The sequence below is a fragment of the Pteropus alecto genome, unplaced genomic scaffold (genome assembly GCF_000325575.1).
Source record: "Pteropus alecto unplaced genomic scaffold, ASM32557v1 scaffold76, whole genome shotgun sequence".
Classification (NCBI taxonomy): Eukaryota; Metazoa; Chordata; class Mammalia; order Chiroptera; family Pteropodidae; genus Pteropus; species Pteropus alecto.
The window spans coordinates 5155893-5183688 of record NW_006443138.1 but is presented as its reverse complement, the minus strand read 5'-3'; the positions used below and the strand labels follow the sequence as shown (position 1 = coordinate 5183688).

Genomic DNA, 27796 nt, shown 5'->3' with positions numbered 1-27796 from the left:
GGAGGAAGGATTGGAAAAGAAAGGCTGGTAAATTCTCCAGCCTCTCTGGGACTCAGTTTCCTCATCAGAAAATAGTGATCACAGTAGCATCTACCTACGGTCATTGTGAGGATTCAGTGAATTAGTGCATGTAAAGCACTTAGACACACAATAAATGGTCAATGAAAGTTATTTGATACTATTATTACTCCTTCTCAGGGTAGAAACTCTGCGATATCGATTCTATGAGTAGTGTTTGCCACAGAGCCTAGCATAGGGCATGGCATATAGTCGGTGTTCAGTAAATGCTTGTTGTGTAAATAATCAGATGAATTCTGTCTTTGAATGTAAAAGATGAAGAGATTTGATGATTCTATTGATTCTTACAAATATAGATTATAAATAATCTTACACTGAACAGTGCTGTTTCAGGTAGTTCAGTAATTCAGGAAGATCATGGTTATGTTGCTGATTGCCAACTGTATGTTTTTTTTATTTATCAGTCTATTTATGATTCTGTTTTAAATGCCTCAGTGAGTGAAAATCAGAAGGTGGGAAGAAATGAGAAGGTAGACGTAAGCAAGGGTTTTAGACATGGAACCCTGATGGTGTCCATAGAAGCAGCTCACGGTAAAACCTATTGGTGGAAGGAATGTTTAGCTTTGAAGTCCAAAGGGCTTTAGGGGACCAGCTTTTTCATGGAAGGGGGATTAGATTTATGCTGTGTAGCCAGGATGGGAAGATAAAAATAACTGGGGAGAAGATTTAAATTCATTGTAAATAAGACATTTCAGAAATGGCAATGGTGACCTTATAAAAGGAGTGAGTCATTGGAACTGTTAAACAGAGACCAAATAACCACATGTCAAGAATGTTATTGATAGGATTGCTGTGTAGCTTGGAAACTGAATAAGTTCCATGGGGGTGTTCTCAACAGTAAGATTTTAAAGGCCCCCCGAATGAATCAGCTTATTTGGGTTCCAGTCCACTGAGGATGTATGACCTTAGGCAAGTCACTCACCCTCCTCACCCACCAAATTGGTATAAAAATATCTGCTTGTCCTGATGGAGTTTTTAAAAAATCATTTGAATTAATGTATGCTCTTGAGACATGTTAAGGCATACCTGCTTTCACTGCCATTTCCTGCACATTCATTGAGTGCTCTATTCTCTGGAGACTGTACTCAGCATTGTGATTTATTGTAATCAAATGCATTTTTTTCCTTAGGAACTTTTTTTTGTGGCAATTGTACTTATTCAAATCAAAAAGGAGACTTCGATATCAAAATTGGAAAGTTTTACTAAATAAAAAATATTAAATTTATATCTTATTTCTTTCCACAGAGGATTTAAGGCAAGTTATTTTTCTGATAAAACTCACCCTCTTAGGGTTATTTTAAGATGTTATTCTTCTATTGAATTTTAGATTGTTGGAATTTAGTGGGTGAAATTTATTACGCTGTATTCATGCTGATAAGGGGAAGATTCTCACAACTTTCTATAATTTGCGTTTTAACTTTGTAGAAACTGAATCAATAGTCTGTGATGGCCATGATGATTTTCTTGCTCTTCAAGGACTATTCAATTAGCTTGGATTAATTTTGCTAGAAAATCCACAAGTAGTTAGTTTTAAATAGAAATTAATGACATTTTTTATTCTGAAACCATGTTCTTCCGTTTTAATTCATTTCCCATATGGTCGACTGCCTTCAGTGATGTGTTATTGGTACCCTTAGGGGGACAATATCTGCTGTGCTGATTAATGTAATTTTGTCTTTCATTTGGGGGTATGTGGCCATGACCAGGTTGGGAGGGGCAGTGGGGTTTGGAGGGAACAAAAAGGATTAGAGAACTAATACTTACTGAGCACCTACTGTTTGCCAGAATGTTCATTTAGTTTTCACAATACAAGGTTTGTGTAGCATATTAGCTCCATTATCTTGGTGATGAAATGGAAGTTCTGAGTTGACTAATATTCCCAAGATTCTAAATTTAATAAGCTATAAAGGTGAGATTTGGATCTAGGTTTCTCTGATGCTAATACCTTCTTCCTGCTATGGGCCTGTTCTGACAAGAGTGAGCCCCAGAGATGGTGGTCAGTGGTTGTCACAAACACGCGTGTACACGTGCACCCCTTCCCCCAGCTCCCAACCCTGTCGTTATCAGCAGTTATCTTCCCCTTTAGTTTGGTGCCTCTGAAGAAACAAAGAGAACCAAAAAGGTACACACAGGCTGATTTGTTTCTATGAATGAGATTTTGTTGTTTCGCATTATACCTTTTAGAAACTAACTATACCAAACCATCACATTTTTTGAAAGAAATCAAGAAAATGAAAGAAATGGTATCCTATTTTGTAACCATCCAATATCTTAAAATAGTAAAGGCAGGTAGCACTTACGTGTTTGTTTTATATAAAGACGTCTAAAATAATATTGCAGTTGATAAGCTGGTATTTTTAAAGTTTTTGAATGAAGCATAGTTATAGTTTAAATTAGAGAGAGTAGAGTACGTTTGTAAACTATTGGTGATTTTCCTTTATATCTACACGAGTCTTATGGGAAATATATTTTTTTCCAGACAAAAGCTTTAATGTTTTTAAACACAAAAGAAGACATGACCCTTTTGTAGCTAGAGCTGCAATTGTGCTAAATTGACTATTTCTACAGCCTGTGCTCCAGTTGAAGTAGCACACGGGACTTTTATATCTCACTCTTGGCTCTGACCTTAGGGCCTAGTTTATACTCAATGACTATATTTACCAGGATATTTGTTGGGATGTATCTGTTTTTATATACTTATCTTTCCTACTAGCCTGAAAACAATTTATGGGCTGGAACTAATTCATTTTTAAATCCTTAGAGCCTAGGATGTATGAAGTCCTTAATAAATGTTTCTTGGTTGACAATATTGTAATTGGATGACTTATTTATCCACCTGTCTCCCCAAAAGAATTTGGTTTTGACTAAAGGAAATGCTATCAGCTTTGGGACCAGCATAGAGTAGTTGAACTTCAGTTTCTGTGTCTCTCGTGATTTGATCTACTACCACCATGCCTCTGACACTTGAACTATACCATTTTTTCAAAATAACCATTTCCCTTCCTCTCTGATGTTTGAAACTCTGCTTTCCCTTGAAGACACTGATTCTTTAGCAAATTTCTCTAGTGGAGACCAGCCTTCTTTCATTTCTCCAGGTTCATAGAAGGTGATATCGGATATGCAAAATTCTTCACATGCTCCTGGGACACTTCTAGACTAGTGCTTCTGATAGAAATACAATGTCATTTTAAATGTTCTGTTAGCCACTTTAAAACAGAAAGGTGAAGTTAATTTTAATAACATATTTTATTTAGCCTAATATATCTAAAACTTATTTTAACATGTTAACTAATACAAACATTTTAAATGATATGTTATATTTTTTAATTTGTACTAAATCTTTGAAGTTTGGCATTTATTTTACACTTTTACAATACATCTTAATTCAGAGTGGCCACGTTTCAAGAGCTGAATAGCTTCTTGTGTCTAGCAGCTATTGTATTGGACAATAGGTTTAAACTATTGTTCTCCTGCAGTTTCTCAAATATTTCAGAGCCTTTCTCTCATACCACTTGTTTTTCATAATCTTTGCTGTGACTAATAAGATAATTCTTCACTTTTTGGAATTATAGTAGCATCAACTGCTACACAGTTTTTTTCCTTACTCCTTTCCCTGTCTTCATCTTTGAACGTTCTAAGATCTGTGGTCTTCCTATATTTCAATGCCTTATCCATTTCACTCCTTACCATCATTTCTATTCTTCGATCCTTATTATAGCCCTTTAATCTCTTAACCTCCATGATTTCTTACTCTGACTACAATTCCTAGCATTCTGTTATTAACCATCATTGCACTTTTTATTCTAGTCTTTTTGAATTGTGGGGGAAACATTTTTACAGTTATTTCAGATATGAACATGTGGATTACCTAACTAAGCTGCTGCACCTACCAGATCTCAGAAAAGCTAATCATTGATCATTTATGAAATATTTATTAAACACATGCTATTTGTTTGTCATTTACCAAACAGCAAAGATCCATGTCCTCACAGAGTTTACATTCTACTGAGGAAATATATGAGAAATAAGCCATTGTCATATATAGTATGTTAGTTAATGATAAGTATCATGGAGTAAAATAAGCAGAAGAGATGGTCAAGTGTCTGGTATAGGGGTTGAAATTGTAGATAACATAGCCAGCAAGGATCGACATAAAAATGACATCTGTACAGGAAAACCTTGGAGAAAGTTAGGCAGTAAGTGACATAGTTATCTGAGGGAGGAGGGTTCCGGGTAGAGGGAACCGCAAGTACGAATACTTCAAACCTATCTTTAAGTCATTGTTGATGAGAGAATCCGTGGAAGAAAATCATCCAGAAGAAAAAGCAATCACTGGCTTCCCTCCAATTTGAGGCCTAATGGGAATAGAATAAAGACAGGAAATGGCATAAGGCATTGAGTCCGGCCCCTTCATTTACTAATGAGAAAACTGACACTCAGAACACTTATGTGGCATGCCCATGATCACAAGCTATTAAATGGTAGGTTTGACCGTGGACTCAGGTCCCCTGACTCCAAACCTGACTTTTTTTTCATTCATGCTGAGTAAATATGGTAATTTTGTAGTCACCACGATAGAACAGTGTAATACTGCAATACAGTTCTGATGCCAACCACGTTCTGGAGTTCAGAGAGAGAGTAAAGGTCAGCATTTGCAGCAACACTGCCCTCACATCAGATACCAGCCACAAGTTCGCACTGTACTTCTGACCAACTGCCTATAAATTCAGGGGTTTCCTATAATGCTCTGAGGTTTGATAGTTCACTAGAATGACCCATAAAAGTGAGGAAAGCACTATGCTTATGGCTACATTTTTATTATAAAGGATATAAATCAGAACCAGCCAAATGAAGAGACATATAGGGCTAGGTTGGAAAGGTCTTGAACACAGAGTTTTCATGTTTTCTGTCCTTGGAATTAGGACACATTGCCCTCTAGAAACATCAATTTGTTCACCAACCAGGAAATTTACTAGAGTCTCAGTGCCCAAAGTTTTTATTGGGGCTTCATTATGTAAGTGTAATTTATTGAGTCGATGACCATATGATTGAACTCGATCCTTACTTAGCCTCCTTTTCCTCCCTGGAGGTTGAGCTGATATCATATGATTCAAAGTGCCACCCCTCTTATCACATGTTTGGTTTTTCTAGCATGGCCAGTCCTCATTCTGAAACTATCTGAGTGCTTATCATGAGTCACTTCATTAGCGTAAATTCAGCTATGGCCTGAGGACTTACCATGAGTAGTAACAGAGACACTCCTGTCACTTGGTAATTCTGAGTTTAGAAGCTCCATCCTAAGAACGCAGAACAAAAGCCAGATACATTCTTTATTATACAATAGAAATTCAAAACTATTTCGCTTACAAATTTTACTACAAAGGTAGCTGGCCCAGAGATAAGAAAGTAGCACCTAACTGAGGCAAAGAAAAAAATATCCTGACCGTGAAGGGAATCTCCATAGCCAAAGCTCAAGTTTATCTCTTTGTGAGATGAGCAGCCGCCAAAGGTGTAAAAGAACAGTAAATGAAATGTTTAACTCCTCTTTTGCATCTAGGCCTCTTCTGGAGGACATGGCATTGTAGACAAATTTAAATTGTTCAGGATAAAGTTGATGTCACCCACTCCTTCGCTTGAGGGCTTTGGCAATTCCCCTTTCATTACCTCATAGGTTAAGGAAGATCTTTGCTAATGAAGTTCTTTCTGGTGTCTCCTGGGCAGAGGGTAAATCTCATAACAGGTATTTATACAGTTGCTTACTATGCTTCTTCCATCAACTTCCATGATCACTGTAGGATTTTTCAAGTTTAAACAAGCATTTAGTTTTGTTTAATATCTAGTCAAAACAGAAAGCTACATAAATAGATATCTGGTGTTGAAAAAGAAGAAAAACATTAGACTGGGTTAAGAAATATTCTTCGGTTTGGCGAACTTGGAAATTTCACAAATTTTGGTCACTTGCTATTTTTACTATTAAAAATTTATCGAAGTATGTTTTTTAAATTCATTCAAGTGTTTATCTAGCAAACATGTTTTTTAGTATCTGCTATATGGAAGGCACTGCATGGGACACTGGTCCACAGACATGAGCAGGACTTCATCTCCCTTTTCAGGTTGGCTACTTCGACGATTACAATACAGTGTGATAAGTTCAGTTACTGTGGTTCTTTCTTTTGTATTGTGCAGCACAGAGGAGGAGAACTTAAAGTACCCCCAGAGAGTAGAGATACAAAGATCAGAGAAAGTTTCTTGGAGGAGAACTTAAAGTACCCCCAGGGAGTAGAGATACAAAGATCAGAGAAAATTTCTTGGAGGAGGAAATGTCTGAAGTGAGTATTAAAGGATGAATAAACGTTCTGCCTGGAAGAGTGTGTCCAAAGCCTATTCTAGGCATGTGTGTAAAGCGTGAGCAAAGGCCTGGAGGTACGATGGAGCATGCGGTGATTGACAAATGAAAGCAATTCTGTGGAATATAAAGTGAGTTGCAAGATGGCCTGAAAAGATAAGAAGTGTTCATATTGTATGCCACGTTAAATAGATCTTCAAGATCTTTTAAAAGATGAGATCAAGGACAAGACAGTACCATTCAAAACAAGGTGCTCTCATATGAGAATACAAACTGCATGAGAACATTTTTAGTACACTTTGGGAGAATGAGTAATGGTGCTGGGAGAGGTTGATGGGGGTGGGGTTAAGAAAAGGTAACATGCAGAGGGTCAATCTCATAACAGGTATTCATACAGTTGCTTACTATGCAAAGGAGAACAACCCATTATAAGAAATAAAAAGCCCACAGAATACTATATGAATTTGCTAAGATTTGATGTGGGCTATAGTTTAATACTGTGCAGAAAGACAGTTGCTTAGTGACTTGTTTAGATACCCGGCACTATTTAAATATTTCCATGTTTAAGTAGGGAAACGGATTTTACTCTGATGAATGAACATTACTGCATTATATATGTAGGTAGTACATATTTCATCCACTAAAATTCATCCACTAAAATGTAAGCTCCTTGAGGGCAAGGATGTCACTTTCTTCATTTCATTGTGGTGATTTCAGAGCCTGTAACAGTGCCTGGTACACAGTAATCTCTCAATTATTTTTCATTGAATGAACTGAATATGCAGAAACTAAAATGTACACCGTGCCTGAACTGTGTAGAGGAAGAAGTAATAGATAATATGCATTTAGTATGATAAATGAATTTCAGAATCAGCAAAATGCTAAGCTGATTGTATCCCAAGACTAGACTTATGTTTGGGGAAAATGTCAGCAGTCATCTCCATAAAACATAAGACAAATTTATTTTTAGTTTAATTACGCACTAGTGATCTCATCTTTTATTGTAGATTTCTCTGGAGATTTAACATGTTGATTATCCTGAGCCCTCGTGCAGCTCCTTGGGGAAGAGTTACAATCTCAGTCATGCCTTTATATTGACATAAGACTTGGAAAAGTGGTGCCAGCCTCCATTTGTGTTGACTCTATTCAAGAAAAAGATTAGTTCAGATTATCAAAACTTAACTTGCTTTGGCAACTTATGCTCAGCCAAAAAATTGAGTATCTACAAGAAAAATTGGACTAAAGGCTAAGAGATGTCACACATAGGAAAGACTGTAAATAAAAATGGAAGTTGCCACCTAAAGGAATAATATCATCCCTAAATTCACTGTCATTAAACCACATTAGTAATCTGAGAGTCTTCTTGCTGCTGATTTTAGCCCCTTGAGCCTAATGCCTTGGATATTGTTTCTTTAGTGTATATAATCTTTATCCATCTGCTCACTTGACTAAGAAATTCAGTTCGGTGCCATTGTCTAAGTGACCTATTTCTTTAAGTCTCGGAGTTCTCAATAAATACTTATTTGAGCGAATCCCTTTTTAAACATTAAACTATTTAAGCAGTTGGTGGATAATTCTGATGATTTTTTCCCCCAGGGTAGGAATTATGTCTTAGAGTGGGAGAGTTTCCAGTTTGTCATCTTTCTTAAGAGACGAAATAGTTTGTAGTTTCGTGCTCCCAGGTGGATGGAATCCTCATGAGGTTCTCTTTAGGGTTGTAGATCAAAACTGAAATACACGATACTCTTGGTTCTTGAGTTCTGCTGTCTCTACCAAGTTTGCTTGAGGCTGGAAGCCTTTATGTTATCCCTTAGTCTTGCTGGGTTGTGGTTAAAAAGAATAGTTAGATCTTTGATATTCTCATCATGTAAGATGTGAAAGAAAATATTTAATGACTTTTTCTTACCTTTATAAAAATACATATATTTTTAACACCATTCAAGAGTTACACTTTTCTTCTGCTATAATACTCCTATCAATGAGTGTGATAATGTTTAGCCACCAAACCATACAAATTCACTGTTTTTTTTTTTTTTTAGTTGTAAGAAGCCTTCAGAATTTAGTGTATAACCTATAGTTGATATTGGGGTCATATAACAATTTAAGAATATATTAAAAAGAGAGGTCCAAAAATTTCATTGTGATTTAGCAGAATTAAGGAAGAAATCTTTGGACCCAGTTTTAGAAAAATCACAGAGCCTTTCCTTCTGGTATTTTTTCTAACATTCTCAAATTTCTGGGGTTTAATTCCTCTCCCCTCATCCCACTTGTGCCCCCCCCTTTTTTTAAAAAAAGAATGAACATAATGGTTACTGTCCCTATTTTCCAAACCTGAGATAATTTTCCCAAATGCAAAAAAGGAAATTATGTCAATTATTTTTACTTAAGAGATTTAGACAGTGCTTGCAGTTTTCAGCTTCTCTCCTAAAATATTAATATAGATGACTCCTACCTATTTCTCCCTTGTATTTTGTTGTCGATCTTCCTCAACTGTGTCCTGGTTTCCCCTTCTTCATCATTCTACTCACCTGCCAGAGTGATATTCTTTGTATCCTTCTGCAAATTCCAAGGACATTGGGGGCCTCCTAATCATGCAGTATTCATTCTTTTTCCTCGATGAAATCATTGACATTGACGATCGCCTCTTTTCTGTATTTCAGTCCTCCCTTTGCCTCAAGTCATCTCAGCAATATGATATAGTTATGGTTTTGCTTTGAACTGCTTCTTCTTTCTATCTCTTCCCACAGTCTTTAAATTTGGCAATTTTTAAGGTTTGAATTTTTGGCCCCTTGCTGTTTTCTTTTATTCTATTTCCTGTGAAGAGGCTTTAATTGTGTTCCCTTGACTTTCAATGTTCATTTGAGGACAATAAATTCAGAAAACAACAGGGCAGAGCATAGTGCAGAGAGGGCCGGGAGAGGAGGGCATTGCATTTTAGGAAATATTTTACCACGTGCATGCTGGTTCTTCCTATATCTCTAAACTCTGTTATTCTGCTGAGTTGAGAGAAGATCCCACCTAGGTTCCTTAGACCTGCTCTGCATTAAGCTAGACTCTTGGCAGCGAAAGAGACCTGACACACCAGTCCTCCCTTTGCTTTACATCTGGGGCTAGACCTGCTCCCTGGCAGATAGTGAGTAGGGCTAAGAGATCACCCAGTCATTTGTTTGATCAACAAGTGAGTCTGGATAGAACACTCCTCCTCCTGGGATGAAAACAGAGGAACCCTAAGTTTGGGGCTTATAAAGTAACAGTGCAGGTTAGGAGAAAGAAGTATCAAGCTGAAGGATCAGAGGAAGAAGTTACTTCTCTGAGTATATAATTCATTACCGGGAATAGTATGCTATTTTAAATAACTTAGACATCCTACATTGACTACAAAGAGATAGAATCTCAGTGAAAGTGTATAAAGCCCAAGGGAAAGATTGCTGTGAGGTAGACAAAAAAAGAGAGAACCTGGATGGCATGAGCAAAAGATGGTAAGGGAGGATACAATGAAATGACAAAATTAAAATTTGCACTGGAGTGTTTAAGAAACAGAGTTGGCATAGTGGGAAATATAGTCAGTCACAAGTAGGATAAGCTTAACGTGGTCTTTTAGGCCACAGAGAAAAAGTGCACTGAGGCAAGAAAGGCCATGAGCACTTGACAGAAGTGAAGGACTGGCATCAAAGTCCACTGTATGTTATGATCTGGGAATACAAACGGGAATGAGGAAGTTTCCTGTTTCCAGTGTCCTCATAAACAAGTCAGTAAATAGGTCTAGGGGAGGAGGCTTCCTCAAAGATGTAAGGTCTGAGTTGTCCTTAGAATGCTAATACTTGAGCAAGCAAATGTGAAGGAGGAAAGGCATTCTGGGAGAGTGACAGCTTGGAAAAAGAGATGGGATAGTATAGGATACTCAGTTATTATTAAAAAATATTTTTCAAGCATCTTTTATGTGTGATTAACTCCCAGTTTTGGTGCAAGCAATGAACAAGACAGAAAAGGACTGTTTCTTTGTGAAGCTTATATTCAGGAGGGAGGGAATCAGACAATATAGGTGGGAACAAATACTTAAATAAGGTCATTTTATATTGTATATGTCCTAGGAAGGAATCAAGTCATGTTGATATGGTCGAGCGTAACTGGGGGTGGGATGGACCACTTTAGATAGTGTGGTCAGGACTCTTGCCTAAAGTGGTAACATTTGAGCTAGGACAGGAATGCTGGGATTAAACCAGCCATGCAGAAGAGCTTTCTAGAGGAAAGGCATGGCAAGTACAAAGGCACTGAGTCTGAGCATGTTCAGGACGTGACCCATAGCCTTGTGAAGTTGATTAGCGTTGTAGCTGACCTTCTAGATTTGGTTGTTCTTATTTTCATTCAAAGATTGGAAGAAGCATTTGGAAAGATTACTGGTCTTGGAAGTTAGAACAAGCTCGATTCTGTTCTCAGCTCTGCCAATAACTATCTTCAGAATTTAGGACAAGTTTTCTTTAATCTCTTTTGGCCTCAGTTCTCTCATCTGTGACATGAAGGTAATAACCTATAGCTGTGCACTTGCACTTGGGTAAACATACAGTCTGCCCCTGGGGATACACAGTAGTGTGCCAATGAGGTCAACCCAGAGTCACAGTAGAGATAGATACTGCAACTTCTTGGACTATTAATTTCACTAAGAGTTTGGGAAAAAATCATATGTAAATAATTCCCTTGCATTTTTAAGATTAAAAAGTCAAATGTCAAAGATATTTCATGCTTTCGACAGGCCACTTTAGGCACTAATTCCATACTCATGAAAACATTTCCCTCGTGGATTTCAGTGGAAAAGTCTGAAAAGCATTAATATAGATACTCTTTAAGGTTTTTTTTTTTTCCAGCTGTGATTCTATGATCTATGATTCTTTTAAAAGTTCTTCATTCCTATGTTATTTATTGTTAACCTTTTTCCCCTCTATGAATGAATGAATTACCCAATGTAGATTGTTTTATGTTGCTTATAGTTGAAAGGAACTTCTTTTCACTTCAAAGGAAGAACTTTAAAACGCAGAGTACTTCTAAATATTCTGAAGGTATTAAACACCTAGTTTAGAGAGAAGGAAAAGAACCTTATAAATCGTTTGTGGTAAACATTGTTTTGGCTTCACAACTGTAATCACAGATGCTTCACTCTCCGACTGAGTCTTAGAGGAGATACGCTGTCGTTCTAGTCAGAAATTACATTTAAAAATATATATGTATTCTAAAGCATATGTTCCTCTCTCCTAATTTCCAGTTCAACCATAAGTTTCCAGAGGATTATATCAGGATACTTTTAATTGTATGTAACAGAAAAATCCTGCTTAAATTGGCATAAGCAGTAAATAGATGTATCTCATGCTTAACTGGAAGCCAGGGATCAGGCTCCATTTTTCTAGGATCTTAGCTCTATTCTCTGCTGTTACCTTTTTTTTTTCCCCTCAAGCTGGCTTCCACCAGATAATTGTCACCACTGGCAGCAATTGTCCCTAATTGTAGTGGAAAAAAGGGCTTGTTTTCCTTCCCTCCAGTCTGATTGGCTAACTTAGGTCACGTGCTCATCCCTGAACCTTTAACACCAAGGCCAAGGAAGGAAGTGATCATGATACAGTAGGCTATCTGGACTCACCTTTTAGGGATAGACTCCACTTCCCCTGAGAACTATGGGCTGCAATGAGAGGAGAACAACCTGAGCTAAACCATGGCTCCATTTGGAAAGAGGAAGAGGAAGGATGGATATTAGGAGGCAACCACTCCCATAGGGCAGGAATCTATAGAAATGACTACAGATGTTTTAATGATGAGTCCTAATTTGTTCTTTACTGGTAGCAGCCAGGTTTTATGAAGCAGCAGTTTCCTTCTTGTGAACACAGAGAGGGACTGAAAATTTTCATTTATGAAATATTTACTGGCTTCCTACTGTATTTCAAGAACTGAAACCCACAGGGTAGTCACATAAACAAATAAGAATAGTGACAGGAAGGACCAAGAGCATAGGGATGTGTCTCGTGGATCTTATTCACCTTAGTCAATATCTGCTCAATGATGAGCTCTGTGGGCGTGGGGACTTTTCCATTGCTTTGTTCGCCATGTTTTTTCTAACACATAACACACTGCCTGACACATCCTGAGCACACCTCACATATTTATTGAAATAATGTGTATTGGAGCCAGAATCATTAATGATTTCTCAAAGGATAATAGAATAATAGAGGCATGTACAACAGAAGCTCAGTGACAGGCTTGAATAATTGGCAGTTTCTGTAAGGTAAGAAGTCAGAGTAGGTAAATCAATTCTTTCTCACTTGGAAGGTGTTAGCATGTAATGAAGGACTCGCAATGTCAGAAAAGCTCTGAGACCTTGACATAATGTAACAAATTGGGGTGATATCTGTGCCCTAGAAGGCTTTTTACTTGGTAAGCATATTTAGCACAGCACCTAACACATAGTACACATTTAATAAATAATTGATGAATGAATGAATGAGTGAATGGTGAGCTTTCTAATTAGATTTGGGAGAATATTATGATTAGCTTAAATACTTCATATCCAACTGTGCCTTCGTGCATTTATTTTTTCTTTGCTTTTAGTGGTGTGATTTGTGATAATATTAGTGCTTTGCTGTTTTAATGGAGAGCTATATTTCTAATGGAAAAATGTAGCCTAGAGAAATGTGCTTTGAATCAGTATTCCATGTCCAACAAAATGCTGCTTATTTGAAGCACACAAGCATAGACTTTGCACCTGACAAAATTGCCTTCTTAGAGTCTGAAAGCAAATAACGTCAAAGGCCTACCAACCGAATATGCTAATTGATGTCAAAAATCATACGGAATAATTTGACAGCATATTTGGAAAGACTGGAAAGACCATCTAATCCAACCTCTCCTTTTGTAGATGGAAAACATGACATCAGACAAGCAGGGTGATGGCGGGCTATTTCAGTGATGGTAAATGGTAGAGGCTGAACTCGCATTCAGGTTATGCAACTGAACTGCAATACTTAGACCGTGTGAAGAAATGAAGGATAATTAGAGCAGCATGCTTATTTTTAAAGTTTGATTTTAGGCAATGGGAAGCTTTGAGCTATTGGGGGTCTTAGAAGTCTTGAATAGACCTTTATTTTGCTAATGGGCCATTTAGAATAAGGAAAAAAATTAAAGTAACCATCTCCTTAGGTGCTAGTGAACATTATTACATGTGAAAGACTGAAGTTATTGTCAGAGGGACTGGTAACACTGACTATATAACACTGAGAAATTTGTCTACGGCCATACTACCCTGAACAAACTCGATCCTGTCTGATTTCGGAGGCTAAGCAGGGTCGGGCCTGGTTAGTACTTGGATGGGAGACCAACTAGGAAAACCAGGTGCTGTAGGTGTAAAATAAACAAATTAATTAATTAAATAAAATAAAGGATTGTAAGCTGACAAGGTCCTTGCAATCCGTGAGGTCAATCAAGGGTTGCCTGGCCTAAAAATAAAAAACAAACAAACAAAAAAACCCACTGAGAATATAAAAGGAAGTACTTAGGGACTCCTGAAGTGCATTGTTGGGTGATGGCTGCTAACATTCCTTGAGAATGCTAATATTTAGTTGCTTGTGATGAGTATATATCAATTCGCCTCTTAGAGAATCTATTATTGTCATTCTGACACTAAAATGGCTAATAAAGTTGGTCAGTTCATTCATTTATAATTCATACTTTAATGTTATTTCTCTTTATTGTTCAGATATTTTCTTAAACAGGTTTGACTATAATACGTATGATTTTCAGGATATCCTTCATCTGTCCCTGACATTTTATCTCCCCTCTATATGACTCAGACAAATAAAAACTGAATGTACATTCATTCACTCTTCTATATAATGTAAGAGGGATATTGTATTATACTTCTCATACGCCATACATACTTGAAGATGTATTTTTATTTTATTTTCAAAATAACTGATTATTGTCTGGTATGTTGTTCCTGACTGAACTCATGGATGGTTTGGGTGGTTTTCATGCTGTTTGGCAGTCTGCCCTAACCCCATTTTATTGCTACTCCCACATTGTTTCATTGTTTCCTATATTCCGGGTGTTGTGTTAAAGTGTGTAAATTTTATCTCATTTATATCTTTCAGAAGCTCGTAAAGTGCAGCTACAACAGTATTCCCATTCTATAGATGAGGAATTGAAACTTAGGTTAATGAATCTGCCCAAGATTTCACAGCAAGTGGATGATAATAACCAGATGTTTCTGAATCCAGAGTCTGGGCTCTTAATCTCTACCGACTCATAAATACAAGGAGGTTTGTGGATTTGGTGGAGGGAGCTGTTAACCCTTATCTAATGGTTTCACCCCCTCCCCCCCAGATGTGGAAGATGAGATCTGCTAAGAGTTGGGTGGGATTATAAAGAGGATAGAGGTTTGTGGGAAGTTGAAGAGATTAGAAGGAACTCTTGTTGAGTTAGGATGAAATGATGATGGAGACTAAGAGTGCCAGGCATTTCTGGGGAATCAGTTGATACTATGGACCATGAGTTTAGTGGTGATATCAATCTGCCAAATGAAGTACAATGTTGCAAACAAAGTTTTTAAGGAGGGAATCAAACAACTTAATAACTTTGTATCAACTGAGGTTAGTTTCAGCTGCTGATAATAGAGACCTGAGATGCTAGTAATTTAAAATAGAGGTTCATTTTTTTTTCTCATGCAAGAGAGAACTTAGAGTAAGTAGTAAAAGGCTTCTGTGATATTTATAGGGTCATCGGTGGTTCAGCTGTTTCTTTTTGCTCCACTCTTCTTAGGCTAGGCTTTCCATCCTCGAGGTCATTTCATATTCACAAGATAACTGCTGGTGTTCTGGCCATCATGTGTACATTCCAGGTAGCGAAAGGGGGAAACAGAAGAAGGGCAAAGACTGTCTACTGTGGCAGCTCCCTTTCTAGCATCTTCCCAGAAGACTGTCATTGACTTCTGCTAAACCTTTAGATACTCCTAAATGCAAGGGAGTTTGGGAATTATAGTTCCCCACCCCCTCTTTTAACCCAGGCACATTGCCACCTACAATAGTATAGGTCCTGCTTTTAAAGAATACACGCACGCACGCACACACACACACACAAACCTGGTTATTGAAAACAAACACGCACGTGCACACACACACACACACACACACCTGATTATTGAAAACAACAGCAGTTTCTGCAGTACTTTTCTGTTTCCAAATCTTCTGTTATACACCCAACATTTGGGAACTTTAGATGAAAGTTAGATAATATTGGATAGGTACTTTGTGAAATTCTCTCACAAGGTTAGAATGTAAATAACTGCTATTGTTTTCTACTTTAAGATGACATGAAAACATGGAGTCGTGCTTTTACAGAGGGGAAAGAGGGGCAAAGAATGATGCTTCCTTTTTCTGCCCCCTCACAGGGCAAGTCTTGCACCTTGTAAATTGTTTTGGGGTTACTGATGTGTTCTAGAGGCAGAGAAGCTGGATATATTTAAAAAGTGTTTGTAGCTGATTGTTCTGTGTATTTATTAATTGGTTTTTTCATTCTTTCCCAAAGAGAATTTCACAGTTGTTGGTTCTCCTTATAAACAGTTGGTTTCTAAATGAAATGTAAACCAGCTACATCCTTTACAAAAAGATAAGGTAAAACAAACCCTTTGAAACAAACACAATTTGTTTCACGTTAATAATTTTCTGTATTGCTTTCCTTGGAAGCGGTGGTCCTTTTTTTCTAATCCTCTTTCCTTTCAGATGCCAGGCAAGTGGGGAAATTAGCAGAAGCCTCTGTAGCTACTTTATAGTGACACAGGGAAGAAATTAAAGATGGACTGATATCATAAGGACCTGCAAAAGAGGAACATTCAGAGTCGAGGGAAAAATAATACCTTTAGCTCTATAGAACTGATTCTTCAAACGTTTAAGTGACTCCTGATCAAGCTTCCAGTTTCTCTGGATGGTTTTAATCAGATTCACATAGGACCATTATTCTTGATTTGTTTCAGCCCTAGTTCTTTGCTGGTTGATGTTTGACTCAGTGTAATGTCCTGCCTGAAGGGTACAAATGAAGTGACCGGGTGTGCTCAGTGGTGCGACCTGAGGTGTGCTGAGGTCTTGATGTGTGCTGGACTCAATAGCAGGTGTCTGCAGCACCAGGAGAGAAATGAGTGCCCAGGGCTAGGGGAGTGGGAAGGTATGTTCAGTGGGAATAAGAAATAAAAGAACTAGGTGAAGGAATTGCTCAAGAGCTTGGCCAGAAGGCAGCCCAGACACCTTCAGATGATCCGGATGGGGTTTTTATTCTTATGTCTTGATATGTCACTATTCAGGAGCCGGGAGTCAGGAGCCAGGAGCAAGCCCTTTCCTCAGTATTTCGTGTGGAATCTTGCATGAGGCTTTAGGCAACTGACACATCTTGGATTTATAGAAAACAGTGTGCTTGGATATTTCATCTGTCTCCCAGGATGACATATCAGGTTGGAGGCTATCATAGTATTTTCTTTGCTGTTATAAACAATTCTCTGAGCTGAAAGGCTTCTGAACTCATCTATTATTTCCCTCTGGTTGGGAAGTGATGTCCCATGATTGGTAACAAAGGCTCACATATCACCTGCCTTTAATAGTAACATCAGGGCATCTCATTTCCCAATGGTGTCACTTTAATTTCCTTTCATCTGGATGTCTGTGTTCAGAGGCTGGGTTGTACCATCCCAAATGAAAGGGAGTGACAGGAAGCACTCTCTCCTCATGTTACAGTTTGCCAGAAGGTATTCAGAAGAGTCCTTTTAGTCCTTACTCCAAGTGAATGGATCCCACTGTTGCGTTCCCATTATTTGGTGGTGGGATGGGGTGTTGAGGAGTTAGAGACTGTTACACTCAAAATAAGAGTATCAGCAGGGCAGCAGGTAATGGTCTTCATGGGCACTGATAAGGTATGAAAAGAAATTAATAAAACCTGAATTTCAGAAGTTAATGCTCAAATAAAGAAAAGATGAGAAAGAAACCTAATAGAGATTTCTGCCAAGGTTATGAAATTTTAAGGAAAGCTTTTTGGGGTATGGGCCTGATTAAGCCTGTTCATGTCCACTAGTAACTAAAATGCACATGAAATGCTCTAATTTAATTTTTCTGGAACCATGAGAATATTGACTAAGAGTGATATATGATAGGGAGGTGATTCTGAACCAGACATCTAAAGGTCTCTGTAGTCCTTGGGGTTCTTCCATCATTTCCCAGGTGGTACTTTTCAGTCTGGACAGCTTATCTTGGTACCTCAGAGTCACCGTGTGGTGCCAAGTGCTCTTTTTTTTTTTTTCCTTTTTTTTTCTTTTTAAATTAAATTTATTGGATAACATTGGTTAATAACATCATGTAAATTTCAAGTAGGCAACTTTATAATATGACATTTGTATACTCTGCGTGCGCCCACTGCCCAAAGTCTAGTCTCCTTCCCTTTTAACCCCCTTTACCCTGTTGGTCCTCCCCCCACTCCTCTCGCCTCTGGTAACCACCGCTGTATTGTCTGTATCTATGAGTTTGTCTTTCTGTTTGTTGGTTTAGCTGTTTTGTTTGCTCATTTGTTCTTTCTGTTTTATATCCCACATATGAGTGAAATTATACGGTGTTTTTCCTCTTCCAGCTGACTTATTTCACTTAGCATAATATTCTCAAGATAACGTGTCATTTGTGATTGTGGGTTTTTCTCTAGCTACATTCAGTTGCTTGGGGGAAATAGACAGCACACGTTGGGGTATAATCAAGTGATCCTGCTGTTGAGGGAGAAGGACCAGTGATGAATGCAAAGGAGTGATTACGTGGTGGGCTGTGAGACATGAAGCTGAGGAAGCGGGAGAGTGAAGACGTGAGGGAGGCAAAGAGTAAACCACTGACCTACCGCATTTATGGGTAGAAGAAAACATGGCTTGACAATGTGGGATTGCTGAGATTTTAATAGGTCTCCAAGGTAATAAATTCTGACAATTTTTTGGTAGTTTAATTTTTTTCTTGCCTCATCCTAATTATTGATAATCCTATGTGTTTTATGATTCAAAATTGGTTTATCATTGCCAAAGTTAAATGCACCCACAAACAACCTATTTACATATTTTTTCTTGACATATCTACAAAATATCATTTCTATTGGATTTATATTATTAAGTTTTGCTTTTCTAATATTTCTAATTAATCTGCATTTCTTGAAAGAACTTCTATATTATATTCAATGTACCAATAATGTTCCCACCTAGAAATACTTTAGCTTTACCAAGGTAAAAATTTACTTAATTTACCAAGGTAAAAATTTACTTAAGACAAACAAAAAACCTGTAGTTTTTTTCTTATCACATCTATAGACCTTTTCGTTTTTTGAAGGTCTATCCTACTTTGGTGGAGAGATAAGTCAACATTATACACTGTGACACATTTTTCTGGCTTACTTCACTTCCTTATCCCTCTCATTGGAATTGGATAATTGAGGTAATTGTCTGGGGGCAAAATCAAGCCGTAAACCAAATTCTTGCTTCATTTCACTGGTGTCATTGAGGTTCCTCCCTTTACATCATTAGGAAACAGACAACAGTCTATTATGTAAACTAAAATAAAGGACAATGATGTAATGATAAGTGCAAACAAGTTCCTATGTAGTCTAGAAAAGAGAGTTGCAGAGAAAGAATTTACAAAATTTTTTTTCTATGCTGCCTATAGGGCAGGTATTTGGATTATTAATGAGTCATCTTGCTTTTCACACAAAAATATATCCCTAAAGTAGAGAAGAGTAGTTAGTTCATTGGGCTACACCGTTCCAATTCCCTAGGAAGTATTATAATCATTGCTCTCTTCTGTTCTCTCTAGGCCAGCTACCAATTGCTAACCTTGCTTTCAGGTGAACACCCTCCCTCTCCCCCAACCTCCAGGAAGGACATGTTCCCTACAAATGTGGCCCTAGTTCTTGGGTCTTACACTTAAATAAATAATTGATGATTTGGGATTTAAATAGGTTTCTTTTTCATTAGATTATTATGAATCCATTCCATTATACCCGTTACAGCCTGGGGGAACCAAACAAAACTGCTTTTCTGAAACTGCAAAAAGCCAGCCCCTGAATCATGGTGATGACAAAGGTATAGCCCCCTATGAGCCTGAAGCTCAGATGACCACCTGGCTTCACCTATTTCTGAACCATTCATGGTGGATGTTCAATATATGCGAATTATTTTTTCATAAACATTTTAAGGTTATTCAAAGGCTCTAAAGAAGACTTAAATAATAAGATTCTGTGACATTTGTATTAATTTATTCATGTATTCTTACTTTTCATTTTATACTTTTTAAAAATGGCTTTACCTTGTAGAGGATTAATGATATTCTGGGAGTTTTAGGAGAAGTTGCCAAATGAAGATTGGTATTTGAATTTAGGCTTGACATTTTTTTAAAGTTTATCTTGATGATATCACTATTTTATTGAGGGAGCTAATATAAAAATATGGAACTCAGGAGAAGGAAAGAATCATTTTTTCTGCTTGAGGAGAAAACATTGCTGTTGATAAGGTTTTTTTCTGAATAATTTAGACTAATTGTTGTTTAGAAACATTTTAATCCTCTAAAGTTCTGAAATTTGGGAGAATGGGGGGAAAGTACAGAAGTTTAAAAAGCACATTTGGGAATATCGTTGGTTGTGTGATGGTTAATTTTATATGTCAACTTGACCATGCCACAGGGTGCACAGATATTTGGTCAAACATTAGTCTCGATGATTTTGTGAGGGTGTTTTGAATGATATTAACATTTAAAGTGGTATTCATAGTAAAACAGATTGCCCTCCTAAATGTGGATGGGCCCCATCAAATCAGTTGAAGGTGTAAATAGGAAAAAAATACTGATCCTTCCCCAGATATGAGAGAAATCCTCCTGCTGACTGTCTTTGAAGTGGAACATTGGTTTTTTCCCCCTGCCTTTGGACATCAATGGGAACTGGCTCTTCTTGCATCTCAAGCCTGTCGCAGGCCTTCGGACTCGAACTGTACCAGTGGCTTTCCTGGTCCCTAGGCCTTCAGACTCAGACCGGAACTACACACACTAACAGCTCTCCTGGAGCTCCTGCTTGCCGACTCACCCTGCAGATTTCAGGACTTGTCAGCCTCCATAATTGTGTGTACCAGTTCCGTATAATAAATCGTTTTCTCTATATATAGATGTCTGTTTGTCTATCTACCCACATCCTATTGGTTCTGGAGAACCCTGACTAATATAGTTTGACTAAGTAAATTTGATTCAGAGATATAAAAAGAGAGATGAGTAATTATATTGAAAATTAAAAACACCAGTGGGAACATTATATAAAATGACTTAATTTGTCCAGTTTAATGTTTTCCAGAATATCTGATTTAAAAAGGATGATCCTGAAAAAACAGGGAAAATTGAAATAATGTTTTTAAATTGGTTCAGAACATTCTTTAAAATGTCTAGTGATTGAAATTAATGCAGTAAATTTCCCCTCTGGCATATTTTAGGTGTTGGATAAATAACGATTAAAATGAAGCACTACACTTGGCATATGATAAAAGGAAATCATGTCTTTACTTTAAGTTTTTCAATTAATGTCATGATTTAATTGTATTATCATGAAAACATGCAGCTATAAACCCTAATTTATGCTTGATATGCATTGTGGCATAGTTTTACCATAAACAATTAAGGATAGGTCTTCTTTAATAAGATTTTTTTCCTCTCTAATTTCTCCTATTACTCAGCAGTTCATTCCTGGATTAAGGAAAGTGCCTTCACAATGTTTGAAAAACCACCCTTTGCTTTGTAGGATGGACTGTATTTGAAATAATGTGTTAAGTAAGTGTAGCGATTATTGCTAACTTAGTGTAGTTGTTTTTGTTGTTGATTAGAGTGACAACTCGTGATTGTCTTCAATTAGGGCTATGCCGATAAAAGTATAGAAAGGTTAAAAATAAGCATAGATAAAACATGAGATGAAGAACTTGAAAATATTCTTTAAATATATGGGGTACAATTTTAAGATTATGGTCAACCCTCTCCACATTAAATTTAGTAAATCCTCTAAATGTGTTACAGATTACTGGAAAATAGATCTTAAAAGCTGGAACATTTGTAAGGAAAAAATACTTTTTTCGCTTAAACAAACAAAAAGTCATTCTGATTTATAAACATATTTCTAGTGCTATGTGATATCTATTTTATACTGAAGAAAATATATTTTAACATAGCAACAGAAATACAAGTGATCCCTTTAGAATATGAGGCCTCCAGATAAAGTAATCGCCTATTAATCCTAGGCAAAAGAGCATACTATAAAAAACTATAATTATTTTATGTTGAGATATTTTTTCCTGCCAAAATCTTCAGTTCCTAGATTTTCTTGATTTTTTTTCCTGATGGCGACTCCCTTAACATTTGTGCAAAGAGAGAATAAAGATTTAAATATTCTTTTTTATCTCCTAAGAAACTTGTTGGAATGTGAGATTTTGAGGTATGTGCATTTTGCTTCTTAAAAACAACAACAACAACAACAACAACATAATGCTTCTAATACTTTTTATTTGAAGGCAGGCTTTTTTTAAAAAAAAAAGTGAAAGGCACTTTGCAATACACTGGCAGCTTCTGAAGGGGGCTGCTGGAAGGTGAAGTGCTGAGACTGTTGTCTGTACAAAATCGGGACCCAGGGGAGCTGAGCTCTACATGCCTCGACCTGATTAGGTATAAACTGTGTGTGGGTGGAGGGGAGCATGAACACATGGTTCTCTCTCTCTCAGATTCTCCAGATAGAAACATCTGAGCTCCTTAGAGGTCCCCTGCTGTGGATTCCAGTCTGAGAGGGTAGAGCTACAGATATCTCCTTGTTATTTGCAGGGACCGCAACCTAAAATATGACATGAGATACTTTGTCTTTTAATCGTGAATTTAAAAAGTAATTTTATTTATCATTTTCCTTTTTACTAGGCTTTTTTTGTTTTGTTTTGTTTTAAATAAAATCATTTTATATGTAGGGAAGAGGTGGACACACCTAGGGCTCATAGGTGCCATACTATGCACTATTTTTAGTGTGCACACATGCTGGTGAGTACACATGCATTCGTGCACGTACCTGAGGTGCCATGACGTTCAGCCAAAGCTCAGGAGGTTCATAACCCACCCACCCTTGCCACCCACAAAAATTGCCAGGTGCCTCTGGCACGATCAGTTTCTCACAAAGGGCTCTTGTGAGAAGAGTATTCTGAATTTGCTTCCAATTTTGATTGTTAATAGGTGCAGAGCCACCTGAAGGTAGAATTATCTTTTATTCTTTGTTTCATCTCCAGTGCGTAGCTCAGTGTCTGGATCACACTCCTTGTTTAGTAAGCAGTAGTAAACAATCCTGAGAAAAAGTCAGGCTTGAAACCTGGCACGTTCAAAACCCAGCATACAAGATGTCAGCCCCACCCTAATTCACCCCATTTATATCTTTCTCATTAACTGAATACCCCACATGGAGAAGCTTCCCCATTGAGAGATCTGTGCCATCTCTGGAACCTGCCTGGTTGGTGCTTGCAGTGACTGAAAACGGATAGGAGGATCCATTCCGCCACACTGCTTCATCACCACCCACATCTAGTGCCTGCTGAGAACACAGACTGTGCGTGATTCTCACTCTCTTGCTGCCTCACTCCCCTTTGTCACAATATACTTTTTCTTTTTCTAAAGCTGGCTATCTCCTTGTCTAGACAACCCCCTCTTCCTTCTCCAGATGGCTTTCTCTGTGACGCCCAGAGACTTTCTCAGTCCCAAGAACTCCCTCTCCAGGATGTACTGGCAATGAAGCTAGTCTAACTCTCGTGGTGTTACTCTAGTTAGTCGGCGTTTGCCAAATAAGTAAGCCTTTGCCAAAAAGAAAATGACAGTATTTTTCCTCACTTAGTGAATTCTTTGGGATGTGTATTTCTTTGAGTTGTGAAGACCCTTCAGTTGGAACATGTTGATGGGCATCTATCTCAAAAGCAAGGTTCTGATCTGCTAACGTTCTTCTGGGACTTTGTGTCGTTTGCCTGCAGGGGTCCTGGATTTTAGGGAGTGAATTATCTCAAGGTACAAAACTGGGCCATCCAAAGGTGAGATTTATGTCTCATAAAAATAGGAAAACTTGTGTGTGTGTCTTTCAACTTTACTTTCATTTTAATTCAGCTTTCTGATTAGACCCACCTGCAGTGTCTTCATATCTGTTTTTATCCTGCCAAGTTGCATACAGATTCTTTGGTTTCTAGGTCTTGCGGTCATGATCTTTATGTACTCTATGACCTGCCAAACTTCTCATGAGGGAAAAGTTGGACTGAGCAGGCCTCTCCCAAGTGCGGTATTTAATATATGCATTTCTTACACACTATGACATGATATACCAATTGATTAGTTCTGTATACCGAATACACTAACAAATCCCAAGATTGTCTAATGGTTTTCTTTCTTATGTACTCTAAAGTAGATTCTAACTTATCTAACTATAGTACTGCTCATGGCTTTATGATGCCCTTTCTTAGTGGAACAGAAGGAGTTATAATTAAAACTAACACACCAGGAATTGCCGGTCCACTGTGGTCATTGCTGATGTGCTGGTAAAAATTTTAATAATTGCCTTAACACCAAAAATACAATTAAAAAATGGGCAGAGGACCCGAATAGACGTTTCTCCAAAGAGGCATACATATGGCGAATAGATATACGAAAAGATGCTGAACATCACTAATCTCAGAAACACAAATTAAAACCACAATGAGATATTGCTTCAAACCTCTTAGAATGGCTGTCATCAGTAAATCCACAAACATGTGTTGGCGAGGATGTGGAGAAAAGAGAACCCTCGTGCATTGTTGGTGGGGTTGCAAATTGGTACAGCCACTGTGGAAAACAGTTTGGAGGCTCCTCAAAAAATTAACAGTGGAACTACCTTATGACCCAGCAATCCCACTTCTGGGTATTTACCTGAATAAATCCAAAACACTAATTCAAAAAGAAGTATGCACCCAATGTTCACTGCAGCTTTATTTACCGTAGCCAAGATATGGAAACAACCTAAGGGCTCATCGATAGACGACTGGATAAAGAAGTGTGGTACATTTATACAATGGAATATTACTTGGCCATAAAAAGATTGAAATCTTATCATTTGAAACAACGTGGATGGACTTAGAGAGTAATATGCTAAGTGAAATAAGTCAGATAGAGAGAGACAAATACCATATGATTTCACTTATATGTGGAATCTAAAGAACAAAATAAAAGAACAAATAAAACAAACATTCATAGATACAGAGAACAAATCGATGATTGCCAGATGGGATAGGGATTGAGGGGCTGGGTGAAAAAGGGGAAGGGATTAAGAAGTATGAATTGGTAGTTACAAAATATTCACAGGGATGTGAAGTACATCATAGGGAATATAGTCAATAATATTGTAATAACAATGTATAGTGCCAGTTGGGTACTAGACTAATCAGGGGGATCACTTTGTAAATTATATAAATGTCTAACCACTTGCTGTACACCTGCAGCTAATATAAAATAAAATTGAATGTCAACTATAATTGAAAAATAAAAAAAAATTAAAAAGTGCACCTTTAGTAGACAGCGAAAAATGTGTTTTGACAATTGCCAACTATATTAATATCTATATCATAGTCATTAACAAAACAGCGGAAAATACGATGCGAGTAAAATTTACAATAACATGACCACATTTATTACAATTTAAAAACCTATAAATTCTATTTACTGTAATTTGAAACAAAATATATTCTTATGCTTATTCTTCAATAATGCATGTCTTTTACTTAATTAACTTTACCTATGGAATAGCATTTGAGAAAAGAGACTCACATATAAAAATAATTTGAGATAAAAGTAACTGTATTTATTCATTTTTTTCTATGTAAACTGACAAAAATTTGAGGTCGTTTCAATCATGAAATACTTTTATAAATGCCATAGCAAAAATTCCGTCACACTCTCAATTTACTTAATCACAATTTGGTTTTGTCAGAAACACATTGGGTTTTGGGAATATATTATATGTGAATCTCATGTGACAGATGTATTCTGGGGAAAATAAAGGTCAAAAATTATAGTTTTAGATATAACAACCTGAATAAATCAAAAGGAAAAATGCCTGTTCAAGAGTATTTGTAACCTTTACCAATATTGTTAAAACAAAACAAAAGAAAACAAAAAGCACACGCAAACAAAAAAATCCCAGAAGAACTGGGTAGCAAACCTGGAAGAATTTCTTTTATCATTACTGGAGCCTGTGTTATTGATTATTTGCCTCCCATAGTCTTTGAGATACATATATTAGATTAAATTAAAAGCAGTTGTGATCCCAGAGTTTTCTATTTGTACAGTGAGAAAAGTGGTTAATTTAGAGATAAAGAGAAGATCTTCTTTCTGTTAGTATCCTTCCGTGTCCACAGACCATTCCTCATTGGTTAAACAGAAATGGCAATAATGCCAATCTCATGGGATCGTTATAAGAGTTTAATGGCTTACAGTATAACAAGTATTGGCTATTATCATTTTCTATCCTAGTGAGCCCATCCCATTTCTGAACTGGTGATGATTCTTCAAAACCAATATTTAAATACTTTTTTGATGACAAGAATGAAAAGCAATGATCTACTAATAGACTAGATTTTGATATCAAATGGTATAAACAGTTTAATATTTAAATGTCCTTTTAGTTTAATTTATCTTACTATTACAGCTCTCAGATTTATTACTTGAGTGACCTCCTGACATAATTGAATAGGAAAATATTCCTCTTTACGCTGAAGACATTGAACTTCTATCTCCAGCTCCAGAAAGCAGCTGATCTGGTTGTCACAATATTGTCATAAGGAGCTGCTTTATAGAAATAATACCAAAGCTATTGTTATCTTGTTAACAATTCTCCAATAATGATAAGCATTGCCTTCCTGAGACCTGATTGGTTTGGTTGCTTGGGGCATGATTCAAAATTAATTTCATATGGAAAATCTTTGGAGAGCCAGTGCTGCTAAAAACCATTTTACTGGAACAGCAGTGAGTGTCTTTTTTATTTTATTTTTTTATTATTGTTTTTTGACTGAGGTGGTGATACCTATTTCCTAAAGTATGGCTTATAGTATTTCTGGTGGTATTTCCTAAACTATGTTCCATGGGACATTACTCTTGCAAGATGCTCTGAGAAATGAGAACAAACTTATCTAAATAGATAAGTTTGCTGCCTATTCATTGCCCACTTTATGAGGTCTATGTTGCACGTTAGCGCTTTAAAAGCTCTGAGAAGTCTTGAGGTAAAGAAATAAATACTTGGAGAAACAATACTCTTTGATAAAATATTTTGGACTATCAAACAAGCAACTTTTTAAAGTACTTGAGCAGGTCCAACTTGAGGCTAATTTTGGCCATATATATAGCTGCTGTGCTGACTAGCATGGAGATGATGTGACCATTTACCTAGGCGAGGATTATAAACAGTTTTTTAGCTTCTGTAATGGAATGTTAACTTTGCACTTTCATGTTTGGTACCCTAAATTCTTCTTTTGGGCATGAACACAGGGTATCTGCCCTACAGGCTTTTTCCTTAGAGTTAAAACTTGAGGTAACTTCCATATATATTCTGTTAACAGTCGCAGTGGAGGTAGAGAAATAAAATAGTAGTCATCTCTTTCCTATAGATGTAGGTTCCACTCAAAAATTATCACAGTTCATGAAAGACCTATGTTCCCTGGCTTCTTCAGGATAATTCTTCATAAAAACACCCTCATGAAATGACATTAATACTGTGCCCTCAAATTATATAGAAGATCTATGTAATATATAACATTTTTAGGATTGTTTTCCAGTTTTCTATTGCCTATTTTTTTGTGGAAGACATGGTATTGCTAAATGTCCCTTGTTTAAATTCCCTTGATTAGTACCTCTTGTTCGGAATTTAGAAGAAAAAATGTTTATATTTTTCTTTTAAAAAACCTGAATATTAAAATATTTCAAATATTCTGAATACTTGCATGTATAATTAAGTATTCTTTCATGTTTTCCTTTTTGCCTAGGCTGCCAGGAAGATCAAAGTCAACTTTAGTACATATCATAGGAATAGCTACACATACTTTAAAAAAAAAATCAGGCTTATATATTACTTCAATTCTCTTGGAAGCAGAAATTTCAGGTGGTACAGAAATTTTATGTTAATAGTGAAATATGCTTCTTATGCAAAGCCTGTGTTCAGAAAATTTATCTTCAAACAATTTAACTGATTTTTTTCGTAGAAATAAAGTTATAGGTATGTTAGAAATTCACACAATTCTTCTGGGCTTCTTAATTCATTATATAGTAAAATTCC

The 27796-nt window shown here is 36.9% G+C and overlaps 1 pseudogene; it reads left to right on the top strand.

Moving 5' to 3' along the window:
• Positions 1-13688: 13688 nt before the first annotated feature.
• On the top strand, positions 13689-13807 carry LOC112472334 (annotated as a pseudogene).
• Positions 13808-27796: the final 13989 nt, after the last annotated feature.